This window comes from Trematomus bernacchii, unplaced genomic scaffold (assembly GCF_902827165.1).
Source record: "Trematomus bernacchii unplaced genomic scaffold, fTreBer1.1, whole genome shotgun sequence".
NCBI classification, from domain to species: Eukaryota; Metazoa; Chordata; class Actinopteri; order Perciformes; family Nototheniidae; genus Trematomus; species Trematomus bernacchii.
Genome location: NW_022987531.1, coordinates 2,166,686 through 2,185,840, shown reverse-complemented (window position 1 = coordinate 2,185,840; position 19,155 = coordinate 2,166,686).

Below are 19,155 nucleotides of genomic sequence, written 5' to 3'. Positions count from 1 at the left end.
ATACTTTCAAAGCCACAGAGAAATTCATTGCTGATGTCGCACCTTATGGTAAAATCAAATGTATAAGGTCTGATAACGGTACAGAATTCACCGGGACAAACTTTCAATCGCTCCTTAGACAACATGCAATACGACATGAAACTTCAGCACCTTACTCACCCCATCAAAATGGGACAGCTGAGAGAAACTGGAGAACACTTTTTGAAATGGCAAGATGCATGCTTCTTGAGAGCAATTTACCAAAGAAACTATGGACATATGCCGTCATGACTGCAGCTGTAATACGTAACAGATGTTACAACAGACGTGTAGGACAGACACCTTATTATATGCTGACAGGACGTAAGCCGAACCTCTCGAAAATGCATATATTTGGATCTGTATGCTATGCATACAAGCAGGAAAAGAAAAAGTTAGACTCGAGGTGTGAGAAGGGTATTTTTGTAGGGTATGATAAAAACAGCCCAGCATACCTAGTCTACAACCCAGACACTGGTAGTGTTCGAAAACACAGGCAAGTGAAGTTTGTCACAAAAAGTATAGTCGAGCGACATACACAGACTGATTTTGAGGCAAGTGATGACGATTTTTATGAGAAAAGGTTTGTATCCACCAAGCCAGAAACCCAGGGGACTGACTCGTGTCCAAAAGAGACACAGGAGGCTCGAACTGAGACAGATGACACAAACACTCAGACAGGAAAGGGAGCAGAAGGTCAAAATAGAAGCTATCCCCAAAGAGAAAGGAGGAGACCTCAGTATTTAGAGGACTATGAATGTAAAGTACAGTGTGACGACCAGAAGTATGTAAATATTGACTACTGCTACAGAGTAATGTGTAATGTACCAAACACCTTTAAAGAGGCCATGAATTCAGCAGAGTCAAAACTCTGGACTGATGCTATGCAGGAGGAAATGAATTCTCTTAAGGAAAATGACACATTCACATTGACCACACTACCAGAGGGCAAAAATGCAGTGGGGGGTAGATGGGTCTATACAATCAAAGAAAACACAGAAAAGACTGAGATATATAAAGCCAGATATGTTGCAAAGGGATATAGTCAAGTGGCAGGAATAGACTATAAGGAGACATTTTCCCCGACTGCAAACATGACATCAGTACGAAGCTTGATGCAATTGGCAGCTCAACATGACTTACACCTACATCAGATGGATGTTAAAACTGCATATTTACACGCTCCAATTGATTGTGAGCTCTATGTACAGCAACCTGAAGGTTTTGAGGTCAAGTCAGACACAGATGAAAAGCTAGTCTGCAAGCTGAATAAATCACTGTATGGGTTAAAACAATCTGGAAGAAACTGGAATAAAATGTTGCATGATCATCTCTGTGAGAACGGTTTTGCACAAAACCCAGCTGATCACTGTGTCTACAGTAAAGGAATAGAAAATGAGAGGATCATTCTGATTATTTGGGTGGATGACTTAGTTATCGCAGCTAATGATATTCACACAATTAATACTGTGAAAGAAATGTTGAGCACAAAATTCAAAATGAAGGATCTTGGGAAACTTAAACATTTCCTAGGCATTGACTTTACTCAGGAAAAAGGAGAAATAAAGATGGGTCAAAAGAAATTCATTACAAAAATACTGGAAAAGTTTGGTATGAATGACTGTAAGCCAAGGTCCACCCCATGTGAACAGAAACACAACTTTGATGATGATGGTGAAGCTGTTGATGCAACACAATATCGTGAAGTGGTAGGCAGCTTAATATATTTAATGACATCTACACGGCCTGATCTAAGTTGGATAGTCAGTAAACTGTCACAGTATTTTTCAGAGCCAAAAGAACAACACTGGTTAACTGCTAAACATGTATTGAGGTACTTAAAGGGCACAATTAATCAGGAGCTATGTTTTAAACAACAAGATGAAAAACTGAAACTTGTTGCATACTGTGATGCGGATTGGGCAACAGACCAAAATGACAGACGGAGTATAACAGGGTACTGTTTTAGTCTAACTAGCAATGGGCCTGTTATTTCTTGGAGATCAAAGAAACAGCAAACCGTAGCTTTGTCGACATGTGAGGCAGAGTACATGGCACTGGCTGCCACCGCACAAGAGAGTTTGTATCTTGTGCAGCTAATAGAGAGCATGGATAGTGAGGGTCAATATACTCCTGTGAAAATCTTTGAAGATAACCAGGGTGCAATTGCTCTATCCAAGAACCCAGTATGTCGTCAACGATGTAAACATGTGGATGTCAAGTATCATTTTGTTCGAACTGTACTGAGTGATAACATGATAACCATTGACTATTGCCCTACAGCTGATATGATTGCTGATATTTTCACTAAGCCTGCAACAAAGGTTAAAAGTGAGAAATTTGTAAAGTATTTGTTTGGAATGTAAATAACCCCAGAAGTTTCAAACACTGTGTTATTGTGAAGGTGTATAAGGTGTTTACATTTGAATTCATGTTGAGAAATTGTGCAGTATAAGAGTAAGTGGGGGTGTTGAATTATGAAATGTAATATATGAATTCTGTTTATTTAGTACTCTTATACTAATCACTTCCTGTATTCCCGTGATAAAAGGGACATGCGCAATAAATCGTGTCACTTCCGTTTGAAGCACAGCTGATGGTGTACGTGTGTATTTATTCCTCTGTCACGTTAAACTATGTTCACGGTATTCCTGCCCTAAGATCATGGCATCGCTAACAGCCTATGGGTGAAAAGCAGTCAGGAGCATTTGCTCTGTTACAGCTTTCTAACTGCATTTCCTTACATGGAATATTGCCAGTAGTCAGCCTTAAAGATCTTCTGAAATTAAGACACATTCTATATGCTAAACACATTGCTTTAGAGGCAGTCTTAATGAACCAAAGCACAATACGCATAAAGATATGTACTTTCTAGGGGGAGAAAGAAGTATATGGCCTTACTTTGACCTACACTATGGTATGCACTTTAAACATATTTAAATACATAACTTTCACACATAACATATTTACTGGAAAAGCAATGCAAACTATGCAAAGTTGGCTACTAAACAGTATCGTTTCAATGTTCGAGAACTGTTTAGGCATAAAAAGAAAAAGCCTTCTGTTTATTTTTTTGTTACTAATTGGTCATTGCAGCATGCCCTCAGATTTTCAATGAAGGGGTGATTAACATGACTAAGTTAATATCAGAACAATACTATGGAGATGGCATGCAACTCCCCAACTCGCTTCCCTGAGGCTACGGTAGGCAGAAATGCTGCCTTCGTGGACAGCCACTTAAGCCCCACCTGGGCCAGGGGCTCGAAGGGAGGAGATGATAGGGCATTCGGCAGTACGGGCAGGTCCCAAGCCGGAGCCCTCTGGGTGCTAGGGGGATGCTGCCGTAAAGCCCCTCTCAGGAAGAGGGACACCGACCTCTGGCACCCCACCGTGGCGCCGTCGACCCGAACATGTCGGGCAGAAATAGCAGCCACATAAACTCTCAGAGTGGAGTGAGAACGTCCACTATCTAGAAGGGACTGCTGTCAGGGCAACAGTGTAAATGTTGTCCCAAGGAACAAGCACATGCTTGTCCCCCAGTTGGGGTAGAAAATGCGTGAGTGCAAGCTGCACAGCCCAAAGCTCTAGCACGTTGACATGGCGTGCACCGTTCTGGGCAGACCACTGACCCTGAAAAGACCTGCCCTGCCGCACTGCACCCCACCCTGAGAGACATGCACCTACGGTGACAGTCTCCCGGCGGGATGGGATGGCGCCCATGGGCACGCCCATCAGAAGATAGGCCCTGTCCCTCCAGCGTGACAGAGAGTGGAGGCAATGCTGCGACACCCTGACTTTCCTGTGCCTGTGCCACTTGGTGTCCAATGGCGCATTTCCACCACACGGTCGGCCTCTGCCTCGCTCGGTACTGCTAGGCCGCGTTGGGCCTTGTTAGGGCCAGCTCACTTCATGCTGCGCTTCCATTACAGTTTAGGAACTGGGGTAGTTACTATAGTAACGCAATGTAGGCGGAGCCGTGACGTCATCTTCAATGAGAACCACAGAAAAACAACATCAGCCGTTAGCTGTTAGCACTCAAGCTCACAGCTCCTCATATCTGTTCAGAAACTAGACAAAAGTTAAACAAGTACAAACCACAGACTGTCTGTGTCATGGCGAATACAGTCGCTGGTTTATTTATGTCTGTATAGGCCGTTGTTGTGAGTGTGGACGGTCGGAGCATATATTGCGTTAGCTTAGCCAATCTCCATCTAGAAAACACGCATTTTAAAAGGTTTTTCACCTGCCGTCTGTCTGCAGACTTGTCAAAGCATTAATTCATGGTTTTTATTAACCGGTATCAGTATGTTGTTATTTCGGCATCATTTTGAAACGTGTATTACAATTAAATCACGGTCAAATATGTTCATCTTGTTGTAGTTGTAGCCTCCTTGCCAGCGATTCTCTCTCTAGTTTAGCAAACTCAGCCCTGTTTGTTGGCCCCGATAGAACCACGATATTGTCGGGCCAGAAAAGAGGTGAAAAAGTACCCCCGGGCCGGAACTAGACCTAGTGGAAGCGCAACCAAAAACGGGCCTGACACGACACGGCATGCTTAAACCGCGCCATGGTGGAAATGCCCCACAAGTGAAGGCTGTTCAGCCACATCTGCATGGGGCACAACGACAGCAGGCCTAAGGGCACAACGGCTGAGGCAACCGTCAGTCTGCCCAAGGGCCGGAGGAACTGAATATAAGGCACCATCTTGCCCGGCCTGAAGATGGGAAGAAGGTGGGAAATGTCGTCCACGCGACGAGGTGTCAGGTAGGCCCTCATGGCGACCGAGTCTAGGACCATCCCCAGGTAAGTGATCTGTTGGGAAGGGTCCAGGCAACTCTTCCCGGTGCTCACTGTTAGGCCCAACCGGACTACGTGAGATAAGAGGCATGCCGTATCCTGGGCCACTTGAGACCGGGATGGCGCGCAGACCAGCCAGTCGTCTAAATACGGCAGGAACTTCGCGCCCTGTGCCTGCAGGGATGCGAGAGCTGCCGCCACGACCCTGGTGAACACCCTTGGAGAGAGGGAGAGACCAAAGGGAAGTACCCGGAACTGATAGTGTCGGCCCTGAAAGGCAAACCTCAAGAACTTCCGGTGGTGAGATGCAACCGGCACGTGGAAGTAGGCATCCCTCAAGTCCACGGTTGCGAACCACTCCCCCTGTGCATGTGCTGTAGTCAGCATATGGAATGGCAGCACCTTCAGGAATCTGTTGATTCCTCTGAGGTCCAAGCTCAGGCGAAATCCGCCGACTTTCTTGCTTACGAGAAAGTACGCCGAGTAGAGGGTCTACTGGCTCGATTGCGCCCTTGGCCAAGAGGAAGGACAACTCTTGGGGCCTCTGCCAGATTGCTGACAACTGTCATTTTGACCCGGCCGAAGGCTAGGGGCCGGAACTGCGGTTCGTACCCCTGGGTTAAGGTGAAAACCACCCAAGGGTCGGAAGTAAAGACAGCCCAGTAACTGAGCTGCTGCTCGGAAAGCAGCCGACGACCGGCCCCAAGACTTCGGGGCCTAGCCACCCTGGGGGGGCGCTGGTAAGGCTCTGAGGCACGAGGCCGCCTAGAAGGCCGGCGACCGGGGGCACGAAAGCCCCCGGGAAGCGGATGAGTGGGCCGCTGGGACCTGCGCAGACCACCACTGTAAGCTGGTGGCTGAGTGCGGCTGCTAGAGGGGCCCCTGGTCCTGCTGGGAGTGGGCACAGGCCTATGAAGACCCGAGAGCTGCTGCCTGGTCCGCCTAGCTTGGGCAGCACGCTCCAGTGCCTACAGGGCAGCTGCCCCAAACAGCTGCCCTGGCTCGATTGGCACACTACGGAGGACATGTCTCCGACAGTGGTGACTGAGCAGGCCAAACCTGGCCACGAGTCTGCACCAATAAGGACATAACTCGTCCCAATTCCCTAGACATTAGGGCAAAGGCTTGCAGTGATGCATCACTGAGGCCCAGCAAAGAAGGCTCAGCCGGAGCCTGCTGCAGAGAGGTAGAGACAGCCAGCATCAGATGGGAGAGGGAGTTCCCGTTACGACCCGTGGGTGCCGCTGTGTCGTAGGCCTTACAGAGCAGCTCGTCTGTGACCCTGCACTGAGGCCGAGGCCACCTGGCATCAGGAGCCAGAATCGGGGAGGCGATGGCAGGCTCAATGGATGGCAAGCGACCCAGCCCCACCCTCGCCGGATCCTGCATGGCAGCAGAGTGGGAGAGGGCCCTGGTGTCCCTCCAGCCTGCATGGAGCTCCCTCAGATACTCCTCTGAAGGAGGAACAGTGAGAGTGACAGGGGCAGGGCTATGCCTGAAGAAGGCGCTAGCCTGAGCCGAGTCGGCCTGCGGAACCTGAAGCTGCAAGCGTGCCAGGGCCGCACGAATAATGGCCGCCATGGAGGCGTCCTCCATGCCCTGCAGAGAGCTCTGAGCAGAGGAGTGGGAAGCCTCCTCGGGGGTGAGCGGGGCCCCGTCCTCCAACCCTTCATAGAAGAGGTTTAGCCGAAGCCGCTAGCGACATGGCATCCTCAAGCAGAGGTTTGGCAACCGAAGGAGGGCCAGGCGGCAAGCTAGTAGCCCCCGCTCCGGCCCCTGGCTGAAGGGCCAAGAGGAGCGACTTCATCTGCCCCATGACGGCGGCTAACCTTAGAGGACAGCCTGTTTCTAGTCCTCTACCTGGGGGGTGAACCCATAGCCATCACTCCATCAAGTTGCCGGGAACGGCCAGACTGAGCTGGAGGAAGTTGTGACGAGGAGAGGTGTGGCTGCTGCCAGACGCTCCACCTCTGCGACTCTAGCCACTCTGAGCGCCCGAGGCATGAAGCTACAGTTCATGAAGGTGCTTTGCGTGAGACCCTCCCTCAAATGCTCGAGGCCAAGGCAGAGGGGGGCAGCGGTCATGGCCGTCCTCGGGCTCAAGAGACGCCATACAGGCGCTACATGAATTAGCCATTCTGTAGGTAGCCAGATGCAGCGTAGCCGGGAGCGGATGCGAGAACACAGCCTTCACCAGCTACCTGCTGAACGGAAAGAGTAAAGCAATGCTCCTACTCGCCTAACACAAAATGATGCCGAAGTAACAACATACTGATACCGGTTAGTAAAAACCATGAATTAATGCTTTGACAAGTCTGCAGACAGACGGCAGGTGAAAAACCTTTTAAAATGCGTGTTTTCTAAATGGAGATCGGCTAAGCTAACGCAGTATATGCTCCGACCGTCCACACTCACAACAACGGCCTATACAGACATAAATAAACCAGCGACTGTATTCGCCATGACACAGACAGTCTGTGGTTTGTACTTGTTTAACTTTTGTCTAGTTTCTGAACAGATATGAGGAGCTGTGAGCTTGAGTGCTAACAGCTAACGGCTGATGTTGTTTTTCTGTGGTTCTCATTGAAGATGACGTCACGGCTCCGCCTACACTGCGTACTATAGTTACTGCCCCAGCTACTAAACTGTAATGGAAACGCAGCATAAAGTGAGCCAGTCCTAACAAGGCCTAACGAGGCCTAGCCATACCGAGCGAGGCCGAGCGAGGCCCTGTAGTGGAAATGCGCCATAAATGTCCTACACCCACGTTACCAGCAGAGGGAGCGGGAGCAAGAGCACTGCCTTCAGCTAGCTGGATTAAATAAAGAAGCTTAACAGGGCAGTTTAGCCAGGCGGCTACTGCTAAGAATCAAGCAACACGTCTACCAGGAACGGGGGCGAGAACACTGCCTTCACTGGTTGAGTTAATAACGAATGCCAGATGCAGCGTAACCGGGAGCGGGTGCGAAAACACAGCCTTCACCAGCTACCTGCTGAACGGAAAGAGTAGAGCAATGCTCCTACTCGCCGAACACAGAGAGGGATGTAAATGTCCTACACCCACGTTACCAGCAGAGGGAGTGGGAGCGAGAGCACTGCCTTCACCTAGCTTGATTAAATAAAGAAGCTTAACAGGGCAGCTTAACAGGGCAGCTTAGCCGGGCGGCTGCTGCTAAGAATCAAGCAACACGTCTACCAGGAGAAGGGGGCGAAAACACTGCCTTCACTGGTTGAGTTAAACAATGAAGCTCAACAGAACATGCAAGATGTTAGCCGAGCGGCTGCTGCTAACAATCAAAGCAATACTCTACCGGGAGCGGGAGCGAGAGCACTGCCTTCACTGGTTGAGTTAAAATAAAGAAGCTTAACAGAACATGCCAGATGTTAGCCAAGTGGCTGCTGCTAACAATCAAAACAATACTCTACCGGGAGCGGGAGCGAGCGCGCTGCCTTCACCAGCTGAGTTAAATAATTAAGCTTAACAGTACATGCAGGATGTTAGCCAAGCGGCTGCTGCTAACAATCAAAACCATACGTTACCGGGAGCAGGAGCGAGAGCACTGCCTTCACCAGCTGAGTTAAATAATGAAGCTTAACAGTACATGCAAGGTGTTAGCCTAGCGGCTGCTGCTAACGATCAAGTGAGACCAAGTCAAAACACAAATGTTAAGACCAGATAATTAGCTTCTAAAGAAGAGAACAGCACGCATATAACAGTAGTTACAAACGTAACTGTGGCCAGTGCTTAAAAGTGTCGGCCAAACGGCTGCACACTACCGATAATATACAACCCAGTCTCACGGCATTTCGTGTTATTAGTCACGAAATTAATTTAATCTATTGATTCGTGTTCACCAACACGATTTTCACCTTTTTTTCGTGTCACACAGAACGATTTTAAATGCAATGTATTTCTATTGGTTGTATGTTTCGTGCCTGCACCACGTCTTTTTGTCCGGTCGGGTCTTGGAAGACCAGAAGCTGTGTGGTTCATAAAAACATGTTCTTACTCAATATCTTACCCTAACCCTATCCCTTTTATTTTAAACTGTATAATGTCTGAGTTTTTTTGCCGTCAGTGAGGAAAAGAAATGGGGCTCAGAGCCTCAGAATACTGAAATCTGTATTTTATGTCATCTTTTTTTCCTTCTAATTTGTTATTATTTGGTGCAGGCACGAAACATACTACCAATATAAATACATTGCTTCTAAAATCGTTCTGTGTCAGAATACTTAAATCTGTATTTTTTTTTATTTCTTTTTCCTTCTAATTTGTTATTATTTACATTGCTTTTAAAATCGTTCTGTGTGACACAAAAAAAATGGCGAAATCGTGTTGGTGAACACGAATCAATAGATTAATTTCGTGACTATAACACGAAATGCCGTGAGACTGTGTTGTAATATAATATAGTGAGGGACAGTGGCGTTTTTATATGTACAAAAGTGGTGGGGCACAAAAAACTTAGATGTCTATATATAAGCTTCTGCAGTGACGTGCAGTGAGGTTCATGGCTGGTGAGGCACTGGCACTGACTCTTCAGGTTTACAAATATTATATTTTGACCTAAACCAAAATATAATATTATTTTCAAAAGCTTTTTTTGTCTGATGCTTCGATTAATTTTAAACAGACAGTTCAACAAAAGGATACCCAAAAAATGTAATTTTATCATTTAAATATTGAATTGTTCTCTCTTAGTAAGATCCCATTTTCAATAAAATGGCGGTCTTACCTTGACTTGAAGATGAAGTCCATTTGCCTATCCTTCTGGACAAACATTTCTATTACTTTTTTGTAAAAGTCCTCCTTATGTTCTTGTAGTTTCAAAAGTCTATCATAAATCTAATCCATAGATTTATGATAAAAAAATTATAAAAGTAGGGTAGACATGTGGATGTTATCCGGCTAATCAAAACGTGCATTTATCTAACAGGTACGTTTCCCACAGATCTTATTTCGAGCTATTTTCTAAAATCCTCTGGAGAAATCTCATTGCTTTTTTGTGCTTACTTCCTGGTTTTAGGACGCGCCACTGCAGCTCTCTCGTCTCCTCTTCACACACCACACTTTTCGCGGCACACGTACTTACAGCCAATCAGCTCTGAATGATTTGAGATGACGTATGGTGGGGATGGTAGCTCCGTGCCCCTCTGGTCATTATTTTTTTGCCACACACATTTCATTACAAAATACTCTGAGCATGCGCAGTGAAGTTTTTACAGTCACCGTTGACTTCACAGCGAGAGGAAGGGGCATAATCAGGTTTTGTCCCACATGGCTCTAAACAGCTCAATAGGCACACACTGTGACTGTAGACACACTAATTAGAAGAACACAGACTAAAACAGCAATGTACAGACGAATCAGATGATTAAACATGATCTTAAAATATATTTTATATATTTTTTTATTTATTTTTTTGCATTTTTGTAATCATTATTTGTAATACTTTCTGCTGACACTAGGTGGGGCTGTGCCCCACCTGCCCCTAATGACCAGTCGCCACTGGTGAGGGATGAAACCCTCTTTAATGGCCACACATGCAGAGCACACAGCACACACAGTGAAGGTGTTCTCTGCGTCCAACCCATCCTAGTGCTAGGAGTCTAGTACTAGGAGCAGTAAATACAACAATATAGTTAGGCTGAGCCGCGCTACTGCTAACTAAATTGAACGAGAGACGCAGCTAAAGCTGGAAACTCAAAAATGCTAATGATAGCTTGGCACAACGCCACGGTCAGAAAAGGTACAAAAGAGCACAACAAGGGCAACTCCTGGGAGAGGGGGCGAAAACGGTGCCGTCACCAAAAAGTTCAAGCCAAATAGCAAAGACAGTAATCAGGACAACTTCGCTGGGAGAGGGAGCGGAAACGCTGCCATCACCGACCAAGCCGACATCAACCTGTCCGATCGAAGTGTCTGCGCAGCCGGCCACAGCTCCTGGAGAACGAGTAAGCCCGCGGCTCCGACTGGATCAGTCGCGAAGCTGCACGCAGCCAGCTGTTAGCAGAAAAAAACCTTAGATCAAACGTTCCAACTAGGGATGTCCCGATCACCTTTTTTTGCTCCCGATCCGATTCCGATCATTTGATTTTGACAATCTGCCGATACCGATTTTTCCCGATCCGATCTTTATGCAATGCATTAAGAGGAAAAAAAAGGTAACAGATAACGGCTGGTCATCCAACGCGATGAATTCAGCTATCTTGGCTGTTATTTTTTTGGCCTTTTCACTGTTCTGGGGTAGTTTCTCTTTCCTTTTAAAAGTCTCTGAAAGTGTCGGTTGTTTCAGTGCCGTTACCTGAGTGGCCGCTGTGTACTCGTCGTGTTGTTGTTGGTGGTGTTTGTATTAGATTGGTCATGTTGAACGTAGCTCTGTTCTTTCCACCACGCGGAACCTCCGCCTTGCAAACATTGCATCTGGCTGTTACACTGCCTTCGCTTTCAATTTTATAATACTTCCAAACTCCTGACATTTTCTCTGTCCCGACTCCCGAGTCACCAGCTGAACGTAGCCTCTTGTTAGCTTACTGCTACTATTAGACACTGCGCCCACTCTGTTGCCAGATTTGAGAGAAATAAGCAACCAGGTCTATGAAAACAAGCCCAAAAGAAGCAACACATACATGATGTTGTGTAATTTTAACCCAAAACTAAGGCCTCAGGATGACTTTAAGACGTGAACATGGTCATTTTTGTTTTGTAACATTAAATAAAATGTATAAAAATATTTTATTAAAAAAAAAAAAAAAAAAATTCCGATCCCCGATTTTTTTCTCCCGATCCCCGATCACGTGAAAATCACGTGATCGGATCGGGACATCCCTAGTTCCAACCGAACGCTGTAGGCTGCAAGAATGCAGCCACGGTACTCTCGCGCAGCGAGAAGATGAAAAGGAACAGATCCTCTGACGACACCGGCAGATATAGCCGGTGTCACGTGGGTCACAGGTGACTTTGTTGTTATTTGTACTCGAGCTGCGCATGCGCACGATGGACATATCCAGTGCTAAAGCACCGCCTATGGCGGTCAGTAGGGACGAAATAGAACAGACAAAACCAAAAACACACCAAGCACCCGTCATTCATACTGAAAGCAGAAAAATAAAATAAGACACACTCATACTATGCATTCATGAGTCAAGAGTACAGTTTATTGTCAAGGGGGAGGACCCATGCCAATTATATTTATGATATTATTCACCACCCTTGAGCACAATGTAGTTCAGTCACTATGGTGTCATATGAACATGACGACAATTCTAGATGCCTATTCTATGTCTTTTGGAACCTTCTTATCCCTCCAATAGCTGCATTGACCAAAATGGCAGAGCAAAAGCTGATCTGGCTGTCAATTACGACTTAGAATAGCAAAATCCATTAAAACAGCCAATATTTAACCGAACTCAGATCATAAAAAAAAGCCACAGCTACACCAAAGTATAGGTCAAGTTATTTCTTGACATAGCACAGCCAACTAAGCACAAGCACAGCCAAGTGTAGCAAATTGCAGCTCCAACCATGGCTGCGGCAGTGTGGCTGGGGTGAAGAGAGAGCGATTTCTGGCTGCTTCACGTGTCTATCAACTGTAGTCTTCTCCTATTGGCCGGCATCGATGGGGGCGGGTCCAAGGCACATCCTGTCGTTTTTCTGATGTTAAATTTACAATATTCTAATATCTGTTGGTCATTTAAACATTCCCTAAGAATAGTATTGCAGCGTTAATAAGTGAGGGTTAAAGACAGTGTGTTTAGTGTGCAACACCACGTGTCATTTCTCCTTAAATTCACTTTTTTTAAACGTAATATTAGCCACATGCTAATGCTAACCAGAAGTGATTGTCACTACCCGATCCGTTCACCTGCCCGATCGGTACTGCGCATGTGCGAGATGGTCCGCCATATTGGACAACTCCGTACGGCAACCCAACTAGGACACTTGACACAGTGGCTTTTGGCAAAGCACACAAAAAAAACTCAAAAAACCGAGAGAGATGAGTTATTGTTATTACAACGTGACTTCACTATTATTTAACAACTATTTCTATTGGGTTCTTTTATTTGGGGTTAAGTACATTGTCAGAATAAGTGAGAAATGGATTTAACTTCTGTTAGACAGCTATCATACTGAATAAATATTTATGCAAAAACGTATGGCATTAATAATGTATATCTAATTACATTAACTGTGAATGTCTTTCATTTTATTTAAAATGAACAATTACATACAACATTTTCCATAAAAAAGTTGATTCAAGAACAAATCTCTGTTATTAGATCAGTACTTTTCTTATATGACTATTATTGCTAAATTTGAAAGGTCTTTACCAGCTTTGGAATTATATATATATATATATAGCACCTTCTGCCATCCCATCTCTACTGACAATCATTAACACTTAGATTTTATGATATCGTAAGCATCGTCAGTGATTGACTTGAACACTGAGAATGTATTTATTAACTTCAGACATTTTCATATACAAATGTGATCATACACCAACACACTTTTAGAGATATACATTTTTCACACACAACGCACAACCATTTACTAAATTAAACCATATCCCATCATAATACGAGCAAATATAAAGGCACAACAATAAATATATTATGTGTGTGTGTGTGTGGGGGGGGGGGGTTGTTAAGATCCAGGTCCAATGGGGGCAGAGGGGAGAGGTGGGTTCAGCATCCTACAGGAAATGTAATTTGCATGTAATATTATTTATTAATATGGAATAATTTAACTGGAGTTTGTTATCCTTTAATTTTGCTTGATTAATTATATTGCAGGTTGTGGGTAACAGCCAGTCCATGGTAGCAGCACGGGAACAGCTTATTCCTCTGAACTTGTGTGCTTTCCGTTCAAAAACTGCAGGAACCCTAAACACAGACACAACCCCCTTCCCTTTGTGGTGTATCACAATGCACAATCTCAACTATTGTAAACACGATAATAAGTAGAGCAATCCTTCCTCAAAGTAAATCTTGTCTTCCAGTATTTTTCACGAGTCCAGTATAGTATTTAACTAGACCAAGGTAGCAAGAACTAGTTTATCTTTGTTTTATATATAATTCCAAAGCTGGTAAAGACCTTTCAAATTTAGCAATAATAGTCATATAAGAAAAGTACTGATCTAATAACAGAGATTTGTTCTTGAATCAACTTTTTTATGGAAAATGTTGTATGTAATTGTTCATTTTAAATAAAATGAAAGACATTCACAGTTAATGTAATTAGATATACATTATTAATGCCATACATTTTTAAATGTAATTAGATATACATTATTAATGCCATACGTTTTTGCATAAATATTTATTCAGTATGATAGCTGTCTAACAGAAGTTAAATCCATTTCTCACTTATTCTGACAATGTACTTAACCCCAAATAAAAGAACCCAATAGAAATAGTTGTTAAATAATAGTGAAGTCACGTTGTAATAACAATAACTCATCTCTCTCGGTTTTTTGAGTTTTTTTTGTGTGCTTTGCCAAAAGCCACTGTGTCAAGTGTCCTAGTTGGGTTGCCGTACGGAGTTGTCCAATATGGCGGACCATCTCGCACATGCGCAGTACCGATCGGGCAGGTGAACGGATCGGGTAGTGACAGTGATGATATTTACTCGCGGAAACCGGAAGTCGTGTGTGAACATTCGGTTTTCAGAATAAAAGCAGTTTTAAATTAGAAAAGTGTATGTGAACTTCCGGTTTTCAGAATAAAGCATTTTTAAATTAAAACTGTATTTAATTTAAATTACGCCATATAAACATTGATTTTATTTCTTACAAATCCTACCTTGTGTTCCTGATTTTGCTCATCGTGCTCCCTGGTTTGTACATATTCATTTTTTCTTATTTTCTTTTTTCCATAAACTTTTTGTAAGTAAAGGCTCGCTTTTGGTTAAATCTACCTGCCATCTTTTACTGCTCTTGGGTCCCTGACCGTACGAACCGACCACAATGGACTCAGCACTACTTCGTAAGGAGGAACTATATGATTTGTCTTACACTCTTGCGTGTATTTCTGGGGAGTGGAAGAGAGCCTCCAGGTCAAGGCGGCTGCTCTTCAGATGGCTCCCCAGGAGGTGGGGAATAAGCCCTGGCTAAAGAGCTTGTTGCCCCACTGGCTACAAAATGTTTGTATGACTCCTGATTCCCAGCCTGCACCAGTGTCAGCCCCTCTTTCTGCCCCTGTTTCTTCTTATCTGCTCCTGCCTTACCTCCAGTTCAAGACCCTTTTCTGGGATCCCGTCTGGCCTTGGGAGGTCCGGAGCCTACGCCACATGTCCAGGCTTCCTAGAAGGAGACGCAAGGCACAGCTCCCCAGCCGTTTCTTTGAAACAGAGTGAAATATTTACAATGATATTTGTATTGTTTTTGAGCTGTTCCCTTTTTGTTGTTTGAATTGTTTTTTTAAACTTTTATATTTGGATGTCAGGATTGTTTCTGTTGTGAAATGTCTCTTGCATCCTTGTGTTTGCTTTTTCTTCAAAAATCTTGTGACCAAGATAGAACTAAGTGTTTTCATGTTTTAGTTTTTATTTTACTGTTCTATGTGTTATTTTTTTGTGTCCTTGTTGATAATCCATTTTTTAAATCAACACAGGCTAAAGAACTGCTCTTCGGAATTCTAACAGCAAGCAGTACATAACCAGTTTGCGAAAACTGTACGGTCTCAGTGTTTCTATAAGGAAGTAAAATGAATGAGAATCCTTAATGTAGTGCAGATATCTAAAGTTGTCATAATCATTAATCCTCAACTAAAGAAAAATAAAAGTTCTTCCCTTTAGGCTGTACATCATGTAATATATACAGTGTATAAAGTTTATGGGGCTTTTAACTGGAGTTAAACCTTATCACTTCACTATAATGAAAGAGTTCAAGTCTGTCTAAGCTTGCACCCAGTGTAAAACTCATTGCTTTGCATTGCTCATCTATCATGCATGCACCATCTGTCTGGGGATTAATTCCATTTTTTCTCTCTCCTCATATGTTTTGTCGCTCTCTTTCACAGTCTGTCTCCCTCACATTGGGCTGCTGTCTTTTTAATATCAGGATTCTGCCAGTGATCAGGTGACAGGGGTGTACACCATGTCAGATTAGCAAGTCTGCCATATTACCCAGAAATGTGTGGGAGACTACAAAACCCTGTCAAATGCCAGAAAGGATCCCTGTATAATCTCTCAGTACAAACTCTGCCGCAGGACACAGCAGCTGTTTTTTCTGCAACGCCACAAAAAAGAATAAGGCAGAGGAACTGCTCTTTACTCGCATGTTCAGCCAACTGAGGTGTGTAGTTCTGTACAAGTAATAATAATAATACGGTTTATTTGTAGCATTTTTCATGCACCGGTTGCAGCTAAAAGTGCTTTCACAGGGCACACATCACAATTTAATCAGGCCAGACGTTCATACCTTTAAGTACCTATGCATCATACCTATGCATCATAACAACATGATATACAGTAACAGTTTAACACTTTAATATGTTACTCATTACTCACATTTTCAGCCATGGTTGCAAATGTATTTGTCTTCATTTGGATTGGATTACTATTGAGTGCTTTTTCTCTATATTAAGTTAGCTTACTCTTTGTTATTAATATTGACTATTAAAGGAATTCTAATTCTGAAGAGACAAGAAATGTTTGTAGTTTGTCATCCTTCCTGTTCCAGATTTAGTTTAGAATACTGCAGCATCACATTGTCTTTTTATGTCATTTTCCAGCCAGACATGTAGCAAATGATTGAAGCTAATGGGCTACCCCACACTGGAGACAGTTAACCATTTCCTCACAACATGTTTCAACAGGGATCCAAACTTGTCACCTTTCGGCGAAATTCGCCGTTTTGAATCCAAAATAGGTCGTTTGTGTGATTCATGTAGATCTGCAATAAAAATATTTTTGGGGTATGGGGGGGTCTGGGACCCGGAGTAATCTGCGGCCGCGAGCTGTTGTGCCATCATGACACGCATGGTGTTCTTTTTTTATATATTATAATGAAGCGCGAGCTGTGTGCTCGAGTCTTCCTGCCTGTCGGCTCTGCTCATGGATGTATAATGAAGTAAAAAGATATGATTCTAATGTATTGAAGTGAACATGTATTGTTTGAACTGTTTTAAGTAATCACATATATAGATATTATATTCTCACTTACAACTCACTGACCCAGAGATCCTGTTACACACACATACACCTCCTTCACTAAGCACACACACACATATTCTTTTCAAGGTTCTTTCTGGGCATCATTATATTTGTGTACAATGTTTAATTGTCTGAGAAGGAATAGTTTATGTGAAAGATCCCATGGGAAAGTAAGGGAGTGGATATCGGGGCCATTAAGGAGGCTGTTGTTGAATTGCAAGCTGCTTTTAACATTATTCAGACTCAGCTCTCTGAACTAAAGCTTCTTTTAAATGTTGATAAAACCAAGGTAATGCTCTTTTCAAAAGCCAAAAAGACACCAGAGCCTGTTTTAGATATTTTAACTACGCAAGGAATAAAACTTGAAGTGGTTGCCTGTTACAAATACCTTGGTATCTGGCTTGATGATTGTCTCACTTTTAAACGTCATGTCAATAACCTGCTTAAAAAACTGAGGGTTAGACTAGGTTTCTTCTACAGGAACAAGTCCTGTTTCTCGCTCGAGGCCAGGAAAAGGCTAGTCACTGTGACCTTTTTACCTGTGCTGGACTATGGTGATTTGATTTATATGAATGCACCTGCCAATTGCCTGGTCAAGTTAGATGCTCCGTATCACAGTGCACTGAGATTTGTGACAAACTGTAAAGCATTAACTCATCACTGTACCCTGTATGCAAGGGCTGGTCTGCCTTCACTAACTGTACAGAGGCTCAGTCACTGGTACATTTTTATATATAAAGCCATGTTAGGGAAACTTCCATCCTACATCTGCTCCCTGATCTCACGGCGAATTGTAAGTGGCTACTGCCTGAGATCGCATGCTGTGGTTTTATTAAATGTGCCAACTGCTAGGACTGTCTTAGGGAAAATAGCATTTAGATGCGCAGCTCCACTGTCCTGGAATAGTCTGCAATTAAAATGGAAACTGAGTAATCTGGTGCCACTAAATGTTTTTAAAGCTCGGTTGGTTGCTACTGAATCGGAAGCTGTTGGTACCTGTGCATGTGGATAGTATGTAAATTGTAATCCCTGTAATGCTACTGTATGATGTCCTTTTGTTGTTCTGTTTATGTTTTTAATGTTTCATGTGGAACCTACTTGAGCAGGTCTCCCTTGAAAAAGAGATCAATGATCTCAATGGGATACAACCTGGATAAATAAAGGTGTGAAATGAAATGAAATGGAGAGATAAGATTGACTTTGCCCTTGTGGAACTTCAGAATCTCACTCTGATTCGCTGTATTGGACCCGACCAGAAGTGAATCCAACCAGTAAAAACACCTGGGGGAGTGAGCAGCTCACACAGCTCCTCCCCACGCATTCTCTAATTCCCTTCGGAGTAAAATGGGAAGGAAGAAGTCAACACATCTCCGCCCCAAAATATGAATACTGTTGTTTTTGTATGTAAAATTCTTCTTGTTTGCTGAAACGCTGGTCTCGAGACGTGTATACCGCATCACAAACCTGAAGTCCGTGCTTCTTGTTTTCTGACTCGCTGGTCTGTCTACCTGTATACCGCATCACAAACCTGAAGTCCGGAGTACTCTGTAAAACTTGTATACGTGTTTTGTTTCCTATCAGCTGTGCACCGTTATGGCGTAAATACAGCCTATCTACCAATTGGATCAAATATAAAAGTCAGCCGAATTAGTGTTGATACTGCAAGGAGACGTATTGTGTGAAAAGAAATGTAAGATGTTGTTTAATTGCTTATATATTTAAGATCCACGTCAAGTTTTCAGTTTTGGCGGCAGTTCCTGTTTGTCTAGAAGTCTTCTCATAAATAGACAACTACGGCAGATATGTAATATTTAATGCAGCCGAAACGTGTATTACAATGCCGTTATGTGATGACTTTCAAAGAGAAAAGCAAGCACACTCGGAATAATGTATTATTTAATTTCTTTTAAATGTTTTCGGATTTCACATCGCATAAACACCAAATCCCAGCGTGCATAGCGGAATATCAGTATGAGAAAAACGGCATCATCTGTCCTTTGACCCTCACATCGTACAAGGAAAGATTTCCAGAGAAAAACCCACAGTTAATATACACACATTCCTTCACATTTAAATTTAAATTGACATTACAGTATTTTGTGAGGCCTTCTAACATGTTTTTAAATATAACTACGGTTGTAGTTGAAGAGTGTGTAAATTAACATGAACCGAAGCTGTTGCCT